Raw genomic sequence first — 21,719 nt, 5'->3', positions numbered from 1 at the left:
AAGCAGATGCTGCAAAAGTTTGTGAACAGCAGTAGTACAGACTGGGATCTCTGGCTGCCATACCTTTTATTTGGATACAGAGAAGTACCCCAAGCCCCCACTGGTTTTTCTCCCTTTGAACTTCTTTATGGGCATGATGTCAGAGGCCCTCTTTCTCTGCTGAGAGAGAGTTGGGAGGGAGACCAGGGGAGAGGGGATTCTGTTAATGTGGTTTCCTATGTTGTGCAGATAAGAGACCGATTGGAGAAAATGAGCGAGCTTGCATAGTCACACATGGCAGAGGCCCAGAAACAGCAGAAGTCCTGGTATGATAGGTCAGCCTGCCAGAGATCCTTCAGCCCTGGACAGAAGGTGCTAGTGCTTCTTCCTAGTGATGACAACAAGCTTTTGGCAAAGTGGCAAGGACCATTTGAGGTCCAGAAGAAACTTGGGCCTACCACCTATCGGATATTGACCCCAGGTCAGTCCAGTTCAAATAAAGTACTGCATGTGAACCTCCTGAAGGAATGGGTGCAATGACCTGAAAAGAAAACTGAGGTGATGCTCGTCAGAAGCATTCTGGAAGAGGAGGAAGTGGATGAGCAATACTTACATTCAGAAGGTGTTCTAGTGGACTTTGATCTCAGTCATCTCTCTGAAGACAGACAGCAGCAGGTGAGAGCTATCTCTAATCTTTAAGTGTTCCAGGAGAACCCTAGGAGGACTTACCTTGTTGAACATGATATTTTCCTTAAAGAGGGTGCTGCTGTGAGAGGACTCAGTTACAGGATCCCTGAGCGCCTGTTGAACGCACTGAAGGGTAAGTGGATCTCATGCTGTCCCAGGGTATCATAGAGGCTTCAAAGAGTGAATGGTGCAACCCGGTAGTCCTTGTACCGAGAAAGGATGGTAGCATAAGATTCTGTATTGATTTCAGGTACTTGAACTCAGTTTCTCAGTTTGACTCCTGTCCAACACCAAGGATTGATGACCTGCTTGAACGGCTGGGAAAAGCAAAATTCCTGACCACATTAGATCTTAGCAAAGGGTACTGGCAAGTACCACTGACTGAGCAATCCAGAGAGCTGACCGCTTTCCGGACTCCATGGGGCCTATTCCACTTTACGGTGCTTCCATTTGGCCTTCATGGAGCGCAGCAAATTTCCAGAGGCTTATGGATCAGGTACTTTGTTATTCCTCTGCATTTGTGGCAGCCTATCTTGATGATATAGTTCTGTATAGTAACAGCTGGGAGCAACATTTGGAACATCTGTGAACAGTCTTGGGCCGTCTTCACACTGCTGGGCTGACCGTAAATCCTGCAACGTGTGCCTTTGCTGCTTCCGACAGGGATCTTGGTGTTGTACTTCTTCAGGGGCCCACTGAGAACCACCACCCTGTGGCTTACATTAGCAGAAAGCTGTTCCCCAGGGAGGTCCATTATTCTACCGTGGGAAAAGAGGGACTGGGTATCAACTGGGCCCTGGACTCCTTCCACTACTACCTCCTGGGTAAAGAATTCACACTGAAGACCGACCATAAAGCACTACAGTGGAAGGAGAGAATGAAAGACACCAATGGACGAATCACCCAGTGGTACCTGGCCCTGCAACCATTTTGCTTCAGCATCCAACACATCCCAGGCAAAAAGAACCAGACAGCTGACTACCTGGCTACCTGCGAGAGTCCAGAAGGGGGGGGGGGGGGTGATGGCTACGGCCACACAGGGTAACATCACCTCAGTTCTAAACATTTGATTACAGTTTTATTTCACCTCCTTAGTTTGTTGCACTTATTATTTACAGTCATCTAAACTAAATATTTAAATAAGGAACACAACACAGTTTTGATTTGGTTTATTTTGCTTTACCTTTACATTGATTTACTGGGAGTGTACTAATCCCATGTTTCTTTGTGTTGAGTTACCTGGACCTGTTGGGTGACAGCTCATTAGGCCATACCATGTCTCACCATGTGCCAGGGGGATTTTGTCCTTAGTTAGCTCTGAAGTTCTCAAGTGTTAGTTTTGTTTACCCCTTTTATGTCATTTGGTTTCGTCAAGCTATTATGTAAGCTTTCTTCTGTGTCTTTGGGGCAGGTCAGTTTTTTGTTTAGTTAACCTTGCGTTATGAGTTGATGTATTTGAGCTTATAATTCAGATATTTTTCTTGACCTCTTTTTAGGCCTGGTTATTAATTTTGGTCCTTATGTAACTTTTCAATATTTTGGGTAATAAAACCCCACTTTTTGAAAAATCTCCTGTGTCCTCTTGCCTCACTGTCTTTGTCCCTGATAAAAACTTTGGAACATGGTGCTCAGAGAGGGTGTCCGAACGTTATGTTATGGGAGAATTATGAAATCCTGATCAAGTATAATTGTGGTTAAATCAATGTGTGTTCTTGTCTGTAGAGATCTCAACATATTTTATTAATTACAGTAAATCTGTAGATTAATTTATCTCACTCTAATGAGCTGAGATGGTTCAGCGCTAAAATATAAAAATCCAATTAGTGCTTCGTGGTTGTTAAATGTGAGATGCGCCGTCATTGCACGTAAAGCACATAAGCTGTGCATAACACATTCTATCTTAGTGCATTATACATTGCCAACGTATCAACCGTAACCCAGACGTTCTAATAAACCTTTTTCAGGGTAATATGATCTATTTGTAAAGCAATATCATAGCATGAGCTAAGCTAACTGAAGCTAACACCTTTGCATTGAAGCATATGTAAAGCTAATAGCCTTGAAGGCTAGCAGTTAGCACATAGCATTTTGTGGGATTAAATGCAGTGTGTTTCGCAGTGTTTAAAATGTTGAAGTGACTATACATCTGTTACATCTGAACTCTAACTCACTCTCACCTCATTCTTTCTCTCTTTCACATTTATTAATCTCTCTCTTCTTCAATTACACAAATGCACCATAAAGTAAATAATCTACTCTCTCTATTCATATAGACGTATTCACTTTGATAGCCGTGATCATACAGTAATAACGAGCTGATTTGTTCAGATTTGCACTCAAACAGATGGTAATCATGCAGATACATTCACATTCAACATAAAACACACTGTCACTCCATCAGCTGACAGGTGCATCAGAGTGCGTCACGAGCCACCACGAAAGAGCGCCAGAATTCAAATATTCTATATTTTGCCTATCTTTCATTCACTTTTTTTTGGTGGATCATCTCATTCTGTTTGTGACACTGTATGCTGCAAAACCATGCTGTATTTTTTACTAACAAGATGCAGTTTCTTAGCGTGATTCATGTTTTAATACGTACTGCTTACAAAAATGTAGCAAATACAGTCTTTGTGAGCTTTCCATTGAAAAACAGTGATCTGTCGTCGATGCTTAAGGTTTAGTTTTTTATAATGATATATAGTTTTTCAAGATTAAATTTGTCCCGTTTCATTTAACCTGTTCGTAAACACTGACACGTGCTAGTTGAGCGGTGTTAAGTACACGGGCGTCGGGGTGCAGGCTAACAGATTAACCAAATTTTGTGAAAATTTAACACTTCGTTTCAAATTTGTCTGACTCTAACCCTACCTTCCCGCCTCACCCTAGGATCCTACCCAGCTAAGGCTTAAAGCAGTTCGACAAAAGAAACTGATAGGTGTCCACCAAATACTGAACACGCAGCTAGAAACGCTTTGAACGGTGTTTGGTTGTCAACTGTCATTGCTAGGAATTTTAATAGCAATCACAGTCCTGATATTTAGAAATCCCCATTTCCAAAGCTTCTGTCTAGAAGCATCCTTCTAAATCAAACTTAACAAAAAAGAAATTTATTTAATTGTCTTCATTCTGTAACCAGAAAATGGCCTTTTGTGTTGTTTTTCTCTCTCTCATCTTACCATTGGCTCTAATCTTTCCTTATAAAAAAGAAATCCCTTTCAAATAGTATTTTGTTCCTTGCTCTTTTTGTTATTCTTCTTTTCTCCCTCTGTTCTCTAGATGTGCTACCTGTGTGTGCTTATTAATTTGCCCACAGAGACTACAAATTAGATGCACACCCACCAGAGACTCACAGTCACTGAGACCTACACTTACTTCCCCATTACACACTCAACATTGCCCACACTTGACATTGCACATTTACACCTCAGTTTGGCTTTGTTTTGTTTTGTCTCTCCTTTTCAAGGTTTGTGTCAGTCTAGGTCTAGATCTCCCTCACCACGTCAAAACATGTCTTGCACAACAGACTATGTTGGCCACTGGAAGGACCTCAAGACTTGGCAAAGTGTCGCAACAGACAGCCTCCTACCTAAGTCTGCTGAAACCCTGAAGCATCAGACACAGGACCAACTGGATGACAACATAACGAGCCTCATGAAACAAGAACCAAGTCAGAACTGCAGTCACAAAGAACTAGCCAAGGTCACCGGCTCCTTAAGCCACACACTCATAGCAACCTTTGAGTTGAGTGACGGGCACTCCGCCCATCTCCAGCAGGAGCTAACACGCACACAACAATGCGTCACGCAGCTAGAACTGGAGGCTCAGGAACGACAGGAAGAGCCTGATGAAGTGGAACAAGGCGCCGAGGACCTTGACAAACTTGCCAGGAACATTGGCAAATTTACTCTAAATGTGCCAGGCAGTCTGGAGATCAAAGGATATCTGCACGATGTCCTGCTAAGAGAAGCCCTCATCAAAGAGTTTGCTGACCCTGAGTTGGAACAAGGACTAGTGTCAACCCTTGTGAGGAAACAAGGTCATCAGGAATCTTCCCAATTGTTCTACAGGTGACTCAGATAAGCGTACTTCGGGACTTGCAATTAACAGTATATGAAGGAAGACATACATTTTAAAACTCTTTTCCTGAGGAATCTTCCACCATCTTGGCGTCTTTGCATGTCCACACACAATGAGTGATTAACAATTGCGAGACTTGACACACAAGACCTATTGCAAACAGAAGATGTCTTCAGAAAAGAGCATCAAAACAACCAAAGAGTGGAATGCATCCTCGTCCAACAGAGAACGGGACTCCCAAGCCGGTACACAACCTAAACAAAGGAACAATCGCTGGGATGGACGACAACGCTCACCTGGACATCACTGGGAAAACTCCATGGAACCAATCAAGACCTCATGAGAGACATTGGGACAGATCGTGGAACCAGCCAAGCTCACTTCGAAACTCAAGAGGAAAAAACTCATGGGAATTCAAAGGAACCTCTGAGGGAAAACGACAAACACACCCTGGAGCAAACAGCCCAAGGAATTGATGTAAAAACTCACAAAGATTCCAAGCTGATCGAGCTCAAACCTTATCCGCTTAAGAACAAAGGACTTCACCGTGCTCTGACTCACAAGAACTGACAAAGATTATGATGAAAGAGTTCTTCCAACAAAAGAAGGAGGACTGAAAGTGTGAAAAGAAAGCGAAACCAGATTCAGCCTAACTAGCAGTTGGACTAGAAGACAGCAACCACCTGACCCAACAAACCACAGAGAATAGCACTCCTTCACCTCATTCTAAGAGAACCGTAACTACCCTAATTCCAGATGGACAATAAATTCTACCTGAAAACCCTGAAAGTTGTGCAGCAAGTGCTGTCTTGGTCGTCTGCCACTCCTTACATCCTACATGTTTTCTCCCAAACTCCAGGCCCTCAACTCCTCGGCGATCTCATTGAGAAAGGTATAGCAAGAAAGTTTTATCTGTCCATCATCATCAAATGCCACATCAAAGTCAAAGCCCTTCTTGACAGAGAAGCTGACATTGCCCTAATGTCGACTGAACTCCTTGGAAAAAGTCCAAGAAAGAACAAAGAGGTCTAATAGCACCCCTAAAACTTCAAAGGTGTGAGCTGAACCTCCACGCATATTCCTAAACAGGCCTACAACTAAAACACGTGGCCCCAATTCACCTTACCATGGGACCAGTGAATCTCATCCACCCAGTATACATTTCATCACTGAACACCTATCCACTCCTCATTGGGAGAGACCTGCTCAATCGCTTTGAAACCTTCAATAGACATCAAGCACCTGAAGATCTGGACTCAAGTCTGCAAGCCTCTGTCCTTCCAGTCACTAAACCCCAACGAGTCGCAGTGTCAAGCCACAGACCCCCCATTCACTGACTGACGATGCATGGTCAAAGCCAAAAGCAACCTCAACTCCGAGCAGCAAGAACAAAGACCCTTTGCTCTGCTCATTGCAAGCGTCTGACTCAGACTCAGGTTCTCTTCGAATCATGACTGCCATAAAAGTCCAAGACACACCTGTGTCTGATGCAGCAATAGCCCTGTGGACTGAAAACTCAGCCATCATCCTAAAGCTCTTTAACCCTTTGAAGTTGATTAACGCATATATGTGTTTTGAGTCATTTTCTCCTGATAACCCCGAAAAGAACTTAAATTACACTCCTAGTTTTAATCATACAGATAAGAGCAATACATCAATCGAATCTGTAAAGGGTCTCCTTTTTTTACAGACATAATAACAAAAAACCTTTGTGCACTTATAAAATAAAGATAACATACAAGGTGCGCTGTCTGCAGCCTTTGTGTGCGCTGATCTTCATTTACAAACACGTCATTAATATGAACTGGTACTCCGTGAATACCCAACGAAGAGACATGAGAGAGATATCTATAGAAAGCCTGAAATGTCTACTTTTAAACTAAACAAGTGCTGTCAAAAACAAATATTATGAAATAAAGTAATCCATATGAAAACAACGCGATGTCTGTTTTTCATGTCTCCCTTCATTATATCTAATGTGACCACACCCCCGCGTTTAACGCGCTATTCAGATTCAAACTGAAGCGCACGGCTTGAATACGCCCACACAGAAGAAAAAGCAGCCAGACTGTTCAAGTTTTTATTTTATTTTATTGTTTGCTTCGCAATGAGAGGAATAAGACATAATTCACCCCATAAAGATGTGATGTGGTTGAGGATTTGAGAAATGGATTTCCTCAGAAAAAAGAACGAAGCACTTTATTCAGCAGAGATCATAAACATGAGTAAGTCTCTTTTTATTTATTTGTACGTTTTCACATAACGTGTAAACATTTTACTAGTTAGACTTTTTCCAAATACTTTTTCCAAACTATAATTCCTGATTAAATGTATAATCAAGTGAAACATTATGATTTTTCAATAACAATATACAATACTATACCATTCAAAAGCTTGATGTAAATAATACAAATGTGGCAAATAGAGATAACTCTAACAAATGTAAAAACAATGCAGTTCTTTCAATTTATTCCCCCTAAAAAAACCCTGAAAAATATTCTCAGCACTTTTCAACATTAATAATAATAATAATGATGATGATGATAATAAATGTTTTTTTTTTTTTTGGTAGAAAATAAATTGTTAAAAGGATTTCTGAAGGATTGTGGGACTGGAGTAAGGATGCCAAAAAATAGTTTGAAAGTAAGCTTTGATTGTTCCTAATAAACTGTTTAACTGCTCCCCCAAGTGGATATTAAATTATGTTGTGGGATAATTAAATAAATTCTTAACAAACTACAAACATAAAATTATATAGATTTATTTTGTTCTCACATTCTTTCTTGTAACTCCTCACTCACAGTGGCACAGCTTAATGAGAGGCTCATTATGCAGCTCATTATGCGGACCTTTGTCTTCTCAGGTATAAATCACAATAATATTCATGATATTTGACACCTACTCGCATATGACTTTTACCAACAAAAAGTGTCTTAGAAAATTTAAATCAATATATTGTTTTCTGTGAGTGAGTAAACAAGATGATTTTCACATAATTTAGAAAGAAAAATTCTAGGCTACAAGCTCCAGTTCTCAACAGTCCCAGGAACCAATGTTATGTATGTGTTTTATGGCCTTATTCAAGTGATTTAACATTTTTAGTTTTTCACTAACCATGCATAAAATTTTTTTTCTCAAAAATACAATCATGTACATTAGGGGTGTAACGGTACGCAAAAATCACGGTTCGGTACGTACCTCGGTTTTAAAGTCACGGTTCTGTTCATTTTCGGTACAGTAAGAGAAAGAAATGCAAACATTAAACTGCAGGTTGTTTATTACTATACACTTTTTTTAAAATACGTTTTAATAAAATATATATAAAATGAGCCATACAATTAAATAAAAAAAGAATAAGAAATAAAATACTGCTGCAAAGTTATCCACTAAATAAAATACTCTCAGTCTCAAACCAATATCATATAATAAAATATAATGAAAAATATAAATAAATAACTATGATTACAGTGCAGCATTACCAATCCCAGCTTGTAGGCATGCTTCACCAGGCTCTTGTCTTCATGACATCAATATCCCAATATCTATACTTCATGTTGTGCATAAATATTAAGGCTGCTGATAAAGGACACCGTCAACAGTATTGACAGCAAAATAGACTACATATGTTTGACAGGTGCAATATTTGAAAATCGATAATTATTTCGATATATATATTTTTTTATTAAATTTATATCTGAATTTATGTCAACCTATAGACTTTCAAACATCAAAGTCTTATGAATTAATATGTATTTGTGTACAAAATGACATATAAACATATTTTCCTGTTCTATTTTGCCTGGAAACTCTTCCAACACACTTGCGTGTTGTGTGTAAAATAGGCGTCGGTTCTATTTCTAGTATGCATGTGTTTTCCGCACGGCTCAAGCCGCGCCTGAGATGCGCGTCTCAACGCAGGCAGCCTGCAAGCTCTAACCTGTTAACATGGGAGCCCCACGCAGAGACGCTTGCGCCACGCATCCAAGTGTGTCGCGGGCATTAGAATCAGCTGCAGGGCGGGATTTGCGCTGAACACGGAGACTTCTGCCACTTAATATGTTCGTTTGGAAACACAAAATATTGCATTCCGTCATTCGGTACACACGTGCACCATATGGTTTCCCCCGTCACACAAACTGACCACTTGAGTCAATCTCATGTAACAGAAATGAGTCGAACCAGACAAATTAAAGAGTCTATCAAAGCTGTGTTTAGAACACGAGCCGAAATCCTCAGGAAGTCATAAAACATTCTGTGCCACAAGTCCCAAGGAAGATAACCAACCAACCAACTTGTTCACACAACAGCTTTCAACATTAACGTGTGGAAGATTTTTATTAGTAAGGTTTTAATTAATCAAGTATATAATCAATGTGAATCTAGCCCTTTTTGCTGCTAGTTATTATTCTATTAAAATCTTATAGGCCTAAAATCTAATAGAAAGTTGCCTACGCCCTGGAATGTACAAAACTGAGGAAAAACATATGATCAGACATACATTAAGGGCCTCCCCTCTCTAGGGATGTATGAAAAGTGTAGTCTAAAGGAAAAGTTTGACTATGTGGAACCGCCCCATATAGTGTATATAAGGAGAAACCAAATAACATTTGAGAGATCTCCTTACAAACGAGCTCTCGGCTTTGTTTTGCTTAAAATAAAGTATTTTCTTCTGAGAAGAAAAAATCCCTGACTGAGTTTGATTCTTTTGAGAACCAGCAAAAGACACCACAAACACCACTAGAACATTTATTGATAATTTTAATTTGCAGAAGAGATTGTCAAATTTGTTGTTCATAATTGAAATGTAACGCTGGACATCAGATGGAAACCCATGAGTTAAACACTTCCATTGACTTCCCCCACTTAGCAGAACCAGACTGAAATTCCTAAGGGGGAAGGGCTTTTTAAACCTCTGTCTTCACAGAACATCCCTAAGTCAGAGAATGACAAAGAAACTGTCTTTTGCACATATATATGGACCAAAATGAACTCCAAAATGACTTATAAATGAATCAGTCCATCGATTCACTCCATATTCATTTATGTGTAACCCACACATTTGACTATCATTTTATAATCACTTATTGTGTATGTTTTTTTTAAACAACTGGCATAGCTTAAGGATTCATAATTATGTTTGGTATGTGTGTGATCGAATTTGCTTGCTTGAATTAGCACAGATAATCATTTATTGATCAAATGTATCATATTCGTTTTATAGGAATCATGTCCAAAATTAGACCCTGCCAGAGCAGGAAAATTCGGACCACATGCTTGGTAAGATAAACATATGATTTATGATACCCCCGAGCCAAGACAATATCTGATTGGTCAAGACAACATTTGAGGTGTGGCCAACAGGCCAGTTTAAATACTTAGGACACCATAAAATCTTTGCTTTTAGTTCTAGACTTGCTTTTGCTATCAGTCATGCCAGCCTTTAGTTCTAGCCTTGCTTTTGCTATCAGTAATGCCAGCTTTTTAGTCTCTAGCCATGCTGCTTAGTCATCACTGTTCTCTGAGCACGGTTCTAGCGTGCTTCAGCCTGCACGCCTGCTGCTACTTAGCCACGATGAGAAGGAACACAACCTTGTCTCGTCAAACTTTATTTTTTTTTCTTTTCCGTTTGAGTGTTTCGTGTTCTGAGTTAAGTTTTGTAACGTCGAGTCTCCGACGCCTGACCTCGGGTGCCCGTTCAACTTCAACCAGCGCACACGACTCTGCAACTTCAGCCAACGCCCAACAACCACGGGCTTCCCAAGACGTCACTTCAGCTACTACTGAACTTCCAGCCAATCAGCGACACCGGGATACCCCTGTCAACGGGAGTCCCTTTCACAGGAAACCAAGGCAATGTACCCTCAGACATTTGTGCTGGTGTATCTAATATAATTTTAACCCCATTGAGGAACTCAATGCGAGCGTTAATTAAGTGATTGATGGTTGTTCATGTCTATGCAATTTAAAGTATTGCTGTAAACTTGGGATTCCATATTTGCATTCTCTTAAACTCATCTTTCCCTAACTTTCGATCTTCCTGCAACTTGTGTGAATGTGTGAGTGCGTGCGTTTATGTGTTAGATTTGTTTATATGTCTTAGATTTATCTAATAAAGCCTTATTCATATTGAAAAGAGAAGTATCTTGTGTTTTGTGCTTACAAGTCAATGTCTTAAACTGCCGATCTTGTTATTGTGCTAATTGATAGTGTTTTCACTATACTTTGGATATTAGTATCCAGTGCAGATTTGGTGTTAAACGGCTCGTTCAGTGAATCGCAGGGCATCTCAGTGATCAGCCGTGAAACAGTGATTCTGTTCAAATTCCCTTTATATTATTAAACGATTCCCTTTGAGCTAAATTGACCTGTTTCCGTTACACTCAAGAACCTTCGATTTGGTCAAATAATTCCAGATGCATGCACAATGATCAGTGAGCAAGAAGTTACAATACCTGCCTACAGCAAGAGTGTCAGCGTCCACCTCAACATGCGACCTGGCCAAACTCTCAACAGTAAGCAAGGTTTCTACCAGCCTTGCAGGACCTGCCCAAGACTAGGACTGACCTTTGAAGCCACACCTCTCATGGAAGTGTCATCTCGTGCTGTGTATGTGTTGATCAACAACTGTACGGCCAAGGACATCAACATTCCCAAAGCCAATCACCTAGGATGGCTCATCAACCAGGCTTTCCATGACTATATTCCTCTCATAGCGAAGCAAACAGTACAATAAAAAAACTTGAAGAACAGTCTCGCTGCTTTGTTTTCTGTTGAATGGGCGTATTCAAGCTGCGCGCATCAGTGAAACATTATAATCTCAATAGTGCTTTCTGTGTGTGGGTGTGGTCACATTAGAGATAATAAAGGGAGACGTGAAAGACTGGACATCACATTGTTTTCATATGGACTACTTTATCATAGAATAGTTGAGTATTTACTGAGTTACAGTTCATTTTAATAATGCTTTTCTAAATCAAGATCACCGCAGACAAAGTCTCATAATGCGTATACGCATGAATTGACTCAAGAGAGTTAACAGTACTTGTCATTGGCCCCATACCAGAAAAATTTATCAGATTAACGCGACAACAGTGTAACATTCACAAAGCCCCATGAAGTCATTGTCATCACCTTTATTCTGCCAGTGTCCAAAGAAAGTGTCTGTTGGTCAGAACTAACAGACAACACTCACCTCACAGTCTATGCTGTCTTAACACAGCCTGCGACAGAATCACCTGCACAGGTGACCGTCAAAGCCCAGAGTCCCTCAAATGACTCAACAGAGGAACCTTATTCTGGGTTCAATGCACAAGTCCAACAAATCCTAATCGAGGCAGAGGCCCTCCACAGCAAAATGGATCGCCAAGGACTTAAAGAGGTTCTGTGCAAATATAAGGACTCCTTCGCAAAGGATTCCCTGAATTGTGGCCTGACTGATATCCACACTGTGAACATTCCAACACATCGAAATGTGTTACCCAAATTACCCTATTGCACAATTAACCCAAGTTTATAAAATTCTGATATCCCATGATGCCCATGATGCACCATGCACTGGACACCATGGTGCCAAGGCAACCTATGAAACGCTCAATCAAGTGGCGTACTGGCATGCAGCAAGACCTGACTGAATATGTAAAAGGATGCCTATTGTGTTGCTAATCCCAACCAGAAAGCCCAAACCACTGAGCATGGTACTACAGCCTCACCCCACCAAGGCAGAATTCTCCCATCGTGTCAAAGAAATTCCTACCTCACTGGACAGGACCCCTCGAGATTGTGGACAAACTCTCACCTGTTGCCTATCAGATCAAAATCAGACAAGGGCGAAGCGAGCCAGTCCTTGATGGGGGGAGATCAAACAAACTAACACAGACAAACAATCCCATGCTCTATACAACACTAATTATAACTATGCTTTTAAGAAAACATTTAGTTTGGTCTTACACAACACCTACACACACTCCTCCACAGCACTGCTAGGACCAACCCCCAATGGAGAGGAGTCGCTCCACACATGTGACACTCTGTTTACATTCTTAACCCTCTGGAGTCGATTAACGCGGTATGAGTAATTTTCTCCTGATAACCCCGAAAAGAACTTAAATTACACTATCAGGTTTGATCATACAGATAAGAGCAATACATCAATCGAATCTGTAAAGGGTTTACTTTTTTGTATAAAGACATAATAACAACAGAACTTTGAGCACTTATAAAATAAAGATAACAAACAAGGTGTGCTGTCTGCAGCCTTTGTCTGCGCTGATCTTCATTTACAAACATTTACAATGAACTGCAACTCCGTGAATACTCAACGAAGAGACATGAGAGAGATATCTATAGAAAGCCTGACATGTCTACTTTTAAACTAAACAAGTAACAACTGATATTATGTGATAAAGTTATCCATATGAAAACAACGCGATGTCTGTTTTTCATTTTCTTCTAATGTGGCCACGCCCCCGCGCTGCCCTTACGAAAATTAACCATGATTTTACTACAAATAAAACAAAAAAACCATGGTTACTGTAGTTAAACCATGGTAACCACAAATTAACCATGGTTTTGCTATATTAACCATAGTTTAACCATGGTATTTGTAGTAAATCTGTGGTTTTACAAATGGCAGTCAATACGCCAAAAAACCATGGGTTACTACAGTTTTACTATAATAAAAGCATGGTTATTTTTCGTAAGGGTGAGCGCTATATTCAGATTCTGTTTCACTGAAGTGCGCGGCTTGAATACACCCACACAACAGAAGACAACGCAGCAAGACTGTTCTTCATGTTCTTTTATTTTACTGTTTGCTTTGCGATAAGAGGAATAAGACATAATTCACCCCAAAAAGATGTGATGTGGTTGAGGATTTGAGATTTGGATTTCGTCAGAAACAAAGAAGGAAGCACTATATTCAGCAGAGAGCATAACATGAGTAAGTCTCTTTTTATTTATTTATATACTTGCACTAGTTTTCACATAACGTGTAAACATTTTACTAGTTAGATTTTTCCAGACTTTTACCAAACTATAATTCCTGACTAAATGTATAATCAAGTGAAATATTATGAAGTTTCAATAACAATATACAATACTATACAATTCAAAAGCATGATGTAAATTATATAAATGTAACAGATGTAACAAACAATGCTGTTCTTAAATTTATCCCCCTAAAAAATTGAAAAAATATTCTCAGCTCTTTTCAACATTAATATTAATAATAATAATAACAACAATAAATGTTTTTTTTTTGTAGAAAATAAGATTGTTTTTTTATATATATATTTTTTTTTATTAAGCAGACTTTTAAATGACAATGTGCATGACATATATGAAAAACACCACAATCTGCTTTTTTAACATCAATAGAAATGAATAAAGAAAAATTATACAAATATACAGAACAGTCTTAACACTACCCAACCCAAAACATCCCATACACACACACACACACACACAAAATTTTTTAATAATAATAATAATAATAATAACAAAAAAAAATTAAAAAAATAAAAATAATAGTAATAATAGTTCAAATCTCCTGTGAAGGTGTTGTCTCAATAAAGGAGATAAAAGGATTCCACACTTTATAAAATGAGTTAACAGAGTCCCTGATGGAGTGTTTAATTTTTTCCAGGTGTAGAAAGGACATTAAGTCTTTCAGCCAAGAAAAATTAGAAGGGGGCATGAGGATTTCCAATGCAACAGTATACGTCTTCTGGCTACCAATGAGGCAAAAGCAATAATATCAGCATGATGTTTGTTGTAGAAGCCATCAACAGGTGTTATTCCAAAAATTGCAATTATTGGGCAGGGTTTCACAGAGACATTAAGAGCCTTTGATAGTGTATCAAAAAAAGAGGACCAGAATGAATACAATTTGGGACAGGTATAAAATGTATGAGTGTGATCTGCTGGGGAGAGCGAACATCTATTGCACCTATCATCTTCTATTAAAGAAAGTTTCTTCAATTTAGCTTTGGTGAAGTGAATTCTGTGAACAACTTTAAACTGAATAAGATTCAAGCTAGCACAAATGCAGACAGAGTAAATTTTAGCTAGAGCCTTATTCCACAGCTCCTCGTCAAGCTCCAGTCCCAGCTCTCTCTCCCAGGTTCCCTTGAGTGCAAGGAGAGGAGGGAATTGCGAAGATCGTAACAAGCCATAAATTGAGGAGATATGACTATGCGATTTCAGGAAAGACATTATATCTTCAATTAAAGTTTTCGTTGGCTGGTGAGGGAAGGTATTAAAGTGTGCTTTAGCGAAGTCACGCAATTGAAAGTATCGGAACAAATTGGATCTAGATATTTTGAATCTACTCATCAAATCGTTGAATGACGCAAATACATGATCATCAAGAAACAAATCATGAAATAGAACAAGGCCCTTCTCTCTGAGCTGTGCAAAAGTTGAATCTAAAGTAGAAGGAACAAAAAGATGATTACCGCAAATAGGCATTAAGGTGGATAATGCGTTTAATTTAAAGTGACGACAAAATTGTTTCCAAATTTTGAGTGATGAGAGCACAATTGGGTTGGTGGTGTATTTAGAAGGGCGTTTCAAATTGGGGTCAAAAACTAATGCCGATAATGAGGATGATAAGCAGGAGTTAGCTTCTGTTATAGACCAATCAATATTCGGAGAATTACACCATGCATACAATTTCTGAATATTAGCTGCCCAATAATAGAAAAGAAAATTTGGAAGAGCGAGACCCCCTTCCTGTTTAGTTCTTTGAAGAGTTGACTTGTTTACACGCGGAGGCTTACCAGCCCAGATATATGAGGATATAATGGAGTCGAATGATTTAAAAAAAGATTTAGGAAGAAAAACAGGAATAGTCTGAAATAAAAAAAAGTATTCTTGGTAGAATATTCATTTTAATTGATTAAATCCTGCCTACTAAAGAAAGTGGAAGATTGTTCCAACGCTGAAGATCTACTTTGATACGGTCCACTAATTTAGTAAAATTTTCTTTGCGCAATGACTTGAATGAGTTTGAAATATGAACCCCTAAATAACGGAAACCTGTAGTAGACATGTGAAAAGGGAGCATAGCTGGAGGAATTTGTCTCGCCAAATCACCTATGGGAAAACACTCATTTTTGCATAATTCAGTTTATAACCTGAAATTAATCCGAACTCATTCAGCAGGTGCATTATACTATCTATGCAGTTAAGAGGGTCTGAGACGTATAACAGGAGGTCGTCTGCATACAGTGATACCTGATGCTCCCTTCCTCCTCTATAAATACCTGTAAACACTGAAGATGATTTTAATGCTATAGAGAGAGGCTCTATACTTAAGGCAAAGAGGAGAGGCGAAAGTGGGCAGCCCTGACGGGTGCCACGAGAAAGAGAGAAATAAGGGGACGTTTCATAATTAGTTTTCACAGAAGCTGATGGAGTGGAGTATAATAGACGAATCCATGATATTATTTTAGGTCCAAACCCAAATTTTTGTAAAACCATGAATAAATAATCCCACTCCACTCGGTCAAAAGCCTTCTCCACATCTAGCGAAATAACCATTTCTGGCTTTGATGACCTAGATGGAGTAAAGACAACATTTAGGAGTCTACATATATTAGAAGACAACTGACGACCAAGTATAAAACCAGTTTGGTCATCTGATATGATTGACTGGAGATGAGCTTCCAAACGTTTGGCCAATATTTTAGCTAGTAATTTAATGTCATTATTAATTAGGCTAATAGGTCTGTAACTGCCACAAAATTTTGCATCTTTGTCTTTCTTTAATATTAAGGAAATCAAAGCTTGGTTTAAGGATGATGATAGAAAGCCTTGATCTAGGGAGTGGTTGTACAGATCTAATAATAAGGGGGATAACTGAGTGGAAAACTTTTTAAAAAATTCAGCAGGGAAAGGAAAGACTGAATAACAGCAATGTCTATGTTAGCTTCTGATTTGTAAAGATTAGAATAGAAAGAAGAAAACTCTGAGTTTATTTTAACCGGATCATTAATAAGGTTATTTGAGGAGTCATACACCTGTGTGATTAACTGAGAAGCAGTTTGATGTCTGAGCTGAGATGCTAACAGACGGCCAGCTCTATCTCCATGCTCATAGTAGGTTGCTCTTGTGCGTTTTAGAAGAAACTCTGCCATGTTGGTTGTCAATAAGTCAAATTCAGTTTGTAGTTTTAGCCGTTGTGTCTCTAAAACAGGGTTTGGTGACCTGGCATTTAGCCTATCTATCTCTAAAATTTTTCTGTTGTTTTAATTTCCTAGCTTTAGTCCAGTATGCATTAAAGGAAATTATCCTCCCACGTATAAAAGCTTTAAATGTTTCCCATAGAAGTGATGGCGAAACCAAATCTGATTGGTTGGTTTCCAAAAAAAAAACTATGTTTTTAGAAATATAATCGCAAAAATCTTCATCTGCTACCAACCCAGTATTGAGCTTCCAGCCTCCAGCATGTCTACACAAGTTTTGTGAGAAAGAGAGGTCTAAAATGTGTGGGGCATGGTCTGAGATAATTATTGCTGAATATTCTGTAGATTTAACTTGAGATAAGAGAGCCTTGTCAATAAAAAAATAATCAATACGTGAATAAACATGATGAACATTTGAAAAAAAAGAAAACTCTTTTGCAGTTGGATTAAGAAAGCGCCAAGGGTCTACGCATCCTGTCTGATCTGCTAGAAATGAGAAGGATCTGGACATTGACACAGGAGCCGATGACTTGGGCTGTGAGCGGTCTAAACTTGGGTTAATTGTGCAATTAAGATCCCCATCTAAAATAAGGCGATGGGTATCCAGATTTGGAAGATGGGAAAAGAGCGAGGTCATAAAAGCAGGGTCCTCAAAGTTAGGGGCATAAACACTAACTAATATAACAGGTGTTTGGAATAAAATTCCGGATACTATCACGTAGCGCCCATCAGGATCAGATATTACGTTGTGTGGGACAAACTTTATACGTTTGTGTATTACATTATGACCAGCCAACCCCTCTGTGTTCACTTTAGGACTAATCATTTATTATCGTGAGGATCTAAGAGAAAAAGAAAAAAGGAAAAAGTCTGAGACGAATAGATTAAAGGTGTGGAAAGGGGGAGAAAAAATAAAATAAAATAAAAAATAAAGGAATCTTATACTTACAACTCTGATGCTCGTCTTTTTGGACATGACGAGTAGCCAGAACAATGATTCACACAACCGATTAACCACATGGAACTGTCAACCCCTAAAAGTTAGATATACACCCAAAGCAGCTATCAAGGCATAGATATCTGTCGAGAAACTATAAAACAAAAACAATATAATAATAATAATACAAAAGTAGATGATCAGAAAACATTTTAAAAAAAAATTAAAAAATATAAAAAAAGTCGAAGTTGGCAAGTTATGCAAGCGATCTGCCACAAGACGGCATTACCAACATGGATCAGGAGGTATGACATTAAAAATCATCAATCAAATAACCATACAATGGTTAAATTAAATGTATAATTTGGGGATGCGTGAATAACATCTAAATAAAACAGACAAATGCACTCGTAGTGTGGCAGACTAATTTTCCTACAAGACAAACCGTAAGTACAGTGAGAACTCAATGCTGTCCTTAAATTATTTACAGCAGCTTGTACCGGTTGAATTTACCATCCCAGTTAGGACACAGGTATTAGTCCACGACCTAATTAAGAAAGTTTTGATGGTAAAACGTCGCCGCTGCCTCAGGGGAATCAAAGATCCGTTCCACGCCGTTACGACTCACTCGAAGGCATTCCAAAACGCACTCCTTTCTGATAGAGTAGGCTCCTTGACCTTGTTGAAAGCCGCTCGTTTCTTCGCCACCTCGGTGCTGAAGTCCTCGTAAATCTTGATTTTGTGGCCCTTGTAAGACATGTCTTTGTGGGATTTAGCCCAACTCATCACAGTTTCCTTCACGATGTATTTGTGAAATCTGATGACCAGCGGACGCGGAGATTCCTCTGTGCGAGGTCTGGGCCGCAGGCTACGGTGGGCACGATCCAGCTCAGGTGGTTCTGTAAGGGAGTCACCGAGGAGTTCAGAAAGCAAGTTGGTCATGAACTCTCCTGCGTTTTTTCCCTCAAGGCCCTCAGGGAGGCCAACCACTCGTATGTTATGGCGCTTTGAGCGAGAAATCAGATCCTCTACGCTAGCTTTAATCGCTGTGTTTTCCTTTTCCATTGTCGTCAGTTTTGATTGAACAGCGCTTACATCATGCTCGAGGTGAGCTATTCGGTCGCTATGGTCTGAGAGACCCGATTCCATCTCGCTTATGGTTACTGCCTGTGTTGTCAGGGTCGTGCCGATCGATTCAATTGAAGATCGAATTGGTTCCAGAGAACTATTTAAAAGTGCAACGAACTCCCCGGTCATGTCTTTTCTGAATCTTTCGAGCTCTTGACAAGAGATTCGATTGTGAGCTGTGCAGATACGGACTCGTTTTCCGCCATTTTGCTGCTTTCTGGAGAGGCCTGTGCATATTGAACTTGAGACTGTTGTTTACCTCCCATCCTCGTAGACTTGCTCATTTTAAGTGTAATATTCCTAAGGCGGAATTTTTCAAGCATACAAAAGGGATTAAATGAATACGAAGTGCTGATAAAATAGGGTGTATTCTGAAGAGATTACATGAAATAATGCGGAGCTTCGACACCGTGCATCTCAACACCACATTACCAAACCGGAAGTCCGAAAATAAGATTGTTAAAAGGATTTCTGAAGGATTGTGTGACTGGAGACTGGGGCAAAAAATTCAGTTTGAGAGTCAGCTTTGATTGTTCCGAATAAACTGTTTATCTGCACTCCCAAGTTGTCACGGAGACGATAACCTCACCTGAATTTTGACACACACATCCATCCATTCATTTACACTGACTACACTACATTTCCCACAAGCCCCGTTCTTGGACTCTGATCACCATCACAGGTGCAACCCATCAGGACTGTGTAGATAAGCTGGACTATTTCAACATTTCAACACGAAGTCTTGATTTGCTGTGTCTGTCATTTCTGAGCGTTACTACCCGTGTTTGTTTTCCTGTTACCGACCCTGTTTGATATCCTTTATGTACCTTTGCTGCCTACCTACCAACCCTTGCTTGTTTACTGGATTTTGATTCTCTGTTCTCCCTTTGTTGCTGATATTGCTGGTACTGACCATTGCCTGTACGACTACGAGTTTCTGCAATAAAGCCTGCATATGGATCCCATGTCGAGTTCTGGATCATTACACAAGTGGATATTAAATTATGTTGTGGGATAATTAAATATATTCTAAATAAACTACAAACATAAAATTATATAGAGTTATTTTGTCCTCACATTCTTTCTTGTATGACTTTTACCAACAAAAAGTGTCTTCGAAAATTATAATCAATGCATTGTTTTATGTGATTGAGTAAACAAGATGATTTTCAAATAATTTAGAAATAAAAAATTTAGGCTACAAGCTCCAGTTCTCAAAAATCCCAGGAACCATTGTTCTGTATGTGTTTTATGGCCTTATTCAAGTGATTTAACATTTTTAGTTTTTCACTAACCACGCATAACATTTTTTTTCTCAAAATCCCAATCATGTACATACATGCTGCTCACATATCATTATTATAGCCAAGTTTGTGCTGATTACAGTGAGATTAGACTTTAGCCATTTAGATGTGTATAAGAAACTGAAAAAAAGCACAAATGTCAGGGCATGACAAAACTTTTCCAAGTCCCTGAATATAATTTCCTTTCCGTTCTACTCCTCATCAGGAAACTCCCCTAACTCAACTTTAAATCCAGGTCTAGAAATTAGGATTGACTCCTTTCGCCAAATAGTTTTTTTTAGTAAATTGTTGTGAAAAGCCGTCATCATCCAAATTGGCTAGTCAACATCTCAGTGCATACAGCTACCGCCATCTACAATCAACATGACAAGGCCATGTGCATTATCCTGTCTAGCAAAACTAGGCTATTTCTGGATCAATGGCCCTAAGCGTTTCGATGCTTCATATCGACGATCTAGCATTGTATCACCTCAAGGAACGCAACTTATTGACTCCTTTGAATACAACCTTAGAAGCTATAGCTCGCCTTCCACCTACTGGTGAGTCAATAATTCGGTCTTGGTCTGTCACTGACACAGCGCTTTGCATCTCTACTATCATAGGATCTATTGTGACCATTAATACTAGCCTTCCTCCTGCACAAGTGAGTGAATGCCGTACAAGAGTCTTTCATTAAATGCTTGTCTGGCATCCTGCGCATTTCCCGACATGTTAAAACTGACAAGAACCCGTACTGAAGAATCCAACCAACCTGACTGAGATTACGGCCATACTGCACCGTAGAACCACTGACAGTTAGATCAATGCCCTTACGAAACAAAAATATATTGCAATATACTAGAATTTATATTGCAATACATTAGAAAATATATTTCAGTGTATCAGAAACTTCCTCATATATTTGAAAATATATAGCAGTATATGGATGGACAACCTTTTGCTATATATTGATTCATATATTAAAATACATTGATATACAAACAAAACTGTATTACATTATTGCATGTATGTTTATTGAAACAAAGTATTTTTTATGAGTTAAGCAAGCTCATGCATAGGTTTACAGAGAGGTTGATTAACAATAGTTCAAATCAAATTTTTGCATTACATTCATTATATTTGATATTATATGGCCATATGGATGGACCACATGTGGCTATGTACAGATTCATGTATTGTAAAATGTAGATGAGAGTATTATAAATTAAATTATCATTAACAGCAACGATTACAACATTTTTTTTAATTTTTTTTTTTTGAGTCAACTTTTTATTCCCCCACATAGCATTTCATCATCAACATGACATTTCAGTCCATGCCTATCTTCTTCTGGATCGGAACCCTCAAACAATGTCGTTACCACTTAGCTGCTTGCACGATCCGTTATGCGCATGCGCAGATGATCCTGTTTACGACACT

At 39.1% G+C, this 21,719-nt stretch overlaps 1 pseudogene; it reads left to right on the top strand.

The window, feature by feature from the left end:
* The first annotated feature begins 4,176 nt into the window (after positions 1-4,176).
* Positions 4,177-5,399, top strand: LOC127970779 (uncharacterized; annotated as a pseudogene).
* The last annotated feature ends 16,320 nt before the right edge of the window (positions 5,400-21,719 follow it).

This window comes from Carassius gibelio, chromosome A4, assembly GCF_023724105.1.
Source record: "Carassius gibelio isolate Cgi1373 ecotype wild population from Czech Republic chromosome A4, carGib1.2-hapl.c, whole genome shotgun sequence".
NCBI lineage: Eukaryota > Metazoa > Chordata > Actinopteri > Cypriniformes > Cyprinidae > Carassius > Carassius gibelio.
The sequence above is the reverse complement of the archived record's forward strand: the minus strand, read 5'-3'. Positions and strand labels throughout refer to the sequence as shown.